Genomic DNA, 3,707 nt, shown 5'->3' with positions numbered 1-3,707 from the left:
CCGTTGGTTCACCCTCCAATGGCCGCTGCGGTCGGCGCGCTGTGGCCAGCGCACCGTGCTGATCCGATGGCAGGAGCCAGGAGCCAGGTGCTTTTCCTGGTCTCCCATGGGGTGCAGGGCCCAAGCACCTGGGCCATCCTCCACTGCACTCCCTGGCCACAGCAGAGGGCTGGCCTGGAAGAGGGGCAACCGGGACAGAATCCGGCACCACGACCGGGACTAGAACCTGGTGTGACGGTGCCGCTAGGCGGAGGATTAGCCTAGTGAGCCGCGGCGCCGGCCTGAGGAATGTTCTTTCTATACCCAATTTACTTAAGGCTTTCATCATTAAATGGTGCTGAATTTTGTCAAATGCTTTCTCTGCATCTATTGAAATAATCATAAGGTTTTTGGTCTTGAGTTTCCTAATGTGGTTAATTGTCGCTCCCCGTCTTCATGGAGGAACGACACTGAACCCTGCCTAGGTTTCCTATCCGAGTCACGGCACCATTATGTTGCTCCCCCTCTTCGTGGAGGAACGACACAGGACCCTGCGCTGTTCTTTCGTCTGCTCGGCCCTCCCCGGGTTTGCTGCTGGTTCTTCCCGGGTTGGCTACTATCCCTTCCACCTCCGTGGAAGGGCAGTTCCCCCTGGCCACATTCCCCACTTCCGCAGGGGAGCGGCACACCGCCGGCCGGTTCTCTCGGGGGCTGCACGGGTTCCCTTAGATGTTCCCCATAGATGTTCCTCATAGATGTTCCTGGTGCATGCCGTCTCTCTCCTCCTTTATAGTCCTCCTCCGCCAATCCTAACTCGGCTGCCCACACGCCGAGTACGCTGCTCTCCTCCAATCAGGAGCAAGTCCTACAGTTTATTAGCTGAACTGGAGGCAGCTGTGTGGAAGCTGTTTACTTCTCTCCCAGCGCCATATTGTGGGAGAGCAGATGCATAGAATAAGTCTTAATTCCAGTAACTCAGTCTAGTCCGGTTTGCTCCCCACAGATCCCCCTTTCTTTTTATTTTTGGCGTTGATACGCGCCTGTCTTCGGTGTCCCGCGGCACACACTCTGCTCTACTTGCTAGAGTTGCCACAGGTTCTTACAAGTCCTATCAATCAGGCAAACCGAATCCGGGTCCTCTCTTCGCCATGTTGTGAGGAGGTTTTTAGGCGCTGATGCGTGCCTGTGTTCGGTGCCCTGCAGCGCATGCTCTGCTCTGCCTGCAGGGGCTTACAAGCCCTAACAATCAGGCAAACCGAATCCAAGCCTTCTCATTGCCGTATTGTGGGGGAGACTTATTAGTGTTGGTTCGTGCCTATCTTCGGTGACCTGCAGCTCATACTCTGGTCCAGCTGCCTGCTGGTGCTTACCGCCTTACTAATCAGGCAGACCGAATCCAAGCTCTCTCATTGCTGTGTTGTGGGGAGGCCTTGTTTTTCTGTTTCTCTATCTCCGGGCATTCCTATTTCTCCTATTTTACTTCTATCTTCCAGCATTCCTATTTCTCTCATTTTACTTCTAAACTTCTGTTTCTCTTATCCCCGCGGTTTCCCGGCGCCCGCCCGAGGCTGCTTCTCGGCACCTCGCCCCGCGGCAGCTTCACGGCTCTGCGCGGCTTCCCAGCGCCTCGCCCCGCCGGCGGGCTCCCGGCTCTGCGCGGCTCGGCTTCGCGCGCACGCTCCGCGGTCTCCACGCACTTCGCGCCCGCACCACGGCCTCGCGCCAGCCCCGCGTTCCCTATCTATTCACGCCCCGTGCTCTCTCTGCACGCGGCGGCTTCCGCGAATGTTTCCACCACCACTGGCATTCAGTCCAAGTTCCCCGGACTAACCTGGCGAATTCCAACCTGGCGGCCCACGTCTCTGCTTCTGGTTCCAGATCTTCACCTCTTGCTCCCCGGGGTGACTTGAAGAATTCCAAGGTGGCTTACGTCTCCGCCTCGGCCTGCACTCGCGGCTTCATCCTCCCTAACATTTTTCTCTACCCGGTATGTTTCCTTAAGTTTTCTTCCAACAATATTCCTCCCTCATTTCTCCTGGCTTCTCCCCACAGTCCGTATCCAAATCTGTTTGTTCTAGCTTTCACTTTCGCTTTCAACCTGCAGTCCGTATCTGAGTCTAAGTTTCTTCTTGCTTTCACTTTAAATCCTAACTTCTTTCCCACAGTCCGTATCCGAGTCTATGCCTAGGCTTTCAATAGCTTCTTCCGGCACCTAGGCTCTTTGCTAGTCTCTCTCTCCGGTATTTTCCCATTTCTTCCCGTTTCTTCCCTCCTAAGTTTCCTATCCGTCCTAGGTTTCCTATCCGAGTCACGGCACCATTATGTTGCTCCCCCTCTTCGTGGAGGAACGACACAGGACCCTGCGCTGTTCTTTCGTCTGCTCGGCCCTCCCCGGGTTTGCTGCTGGTTCTTCCCGGGTTGGCTACTATCCCTTCCACCTCCGTGGAAGGGCAGTTCCCCCTGGCCATATTCCCCACTTCCGCAGGGGAGCGGCACACCGCCGGCCGGTTCTCTCGGGGGCTGCACGGGTTCCCTTAGATGTTCCCCATAGATGTTCCTCATAGATGTTCCTGGTGCATGCCGTCTCTCTCCTCCTTTATAGTCCTCCTCCGCCAATCCTAACTCGGCTGCCCACACGCCGAGTACGCTGCTCTCCTCCAATCAGGAGCAAGTCCTACAGTTTATTAGCTGAACTGGAGGCAGCTGTGTGGAAGCTGTTTACTTCTCTCCCAGTGCCATATTGTGGGAGAGCAGATGCATAGAATAAGTCTTAATTCCAGTAACTCAGTCTAGTCCGGTTTGCTCCCCACAGTTAATTATATTTATTGTTGATTAACCACAGATTTTCAGATGTTGAACTGAAGAGCCAAAGTGACTCCATTTTAAAACAATAAAAAAGCAGCCTCCGTTTCCCATAGCAGACCTGAGTCCTTGTAAAAGCCGACATTCAGGCATTCTGGAGATGTCAGAGCTTGCCAGGGACAGCCAGCTCGGTAGACCAAGGACAACACAGTGGAGATTGCTGAACAAAGTAACTCCCTGCACCCAGAGCTTCCGTGCTGTAAGCCCCCACTACTTAACTCTTTTTTCCTGCTGATGTAGCCCTTTTTTCCTTTAAAAACTCTCCCAAAGACCGGGGCCTCACTCCTTCCTCCGCTGCACCAGTTGGTTGGATGGGGTCCCTGCCGCGGCTGGTACTCCCAAGTAAACCTTGCTTTTGCAGTTCGGTGTGATCGACTCTCTGGGGGTCTCTGTGGGGATCTAACGATCTGGGCACAACAGAACCATCCCTACAAACCGGGGATAAATACAAGTTAGTCCAAGTGAATGATCTTTCTGATATGTTGTTGGATTTGATTGGCTAGTATTTCACTGAGCATTTTTGCATCTATGTTCATTAGAGATTTTGGTCTATAGTTCTCTTTCTCTGTTATATCTTTTTATGGCTTAGTAATTTAGGCAATGCAGGCCTTATAGAATGAGTTTGGGGTAGGCGGGTTAAGGTGCTGGAACATGGAGGGAGCTTGTTGCTCTAGCCTAGAAGATAGTTTTTTAAAAGTGGAAGGAGTGCAGTCTCAGGAAGTATTAGGAAGAAGGCAGAGGAAACTTTACACAAATTGGAGGGACACAGAGGACCCATGTGGAGGGCAAGGACACCCGCAACTCAGGACCACAGCAGTGGAGAGCCGTGGCACCAGCATTGGAGTCAGGTGAGAGCAGGCTGCAGC

The sequence above is a fragment of the Oryctolagus cuniculus genome, chromosome 6, assembly GCF_051225735.1.
Source record: "Oryctolagus cuniculus isolate XC-2025 breed Fujian yellow rabbit chromosome 6, ASM5122573v1, whole genome shotgun sequence".
Lineage (NCBI taxonomy): Eukaryota > Metazoa > Chordata > Mammalia > Lagomorpha > Leporidae > Oryctolagus > Oryctolagus cuniculus.
Note: the sequence above shows the minus strand (reverse complement) of the source record.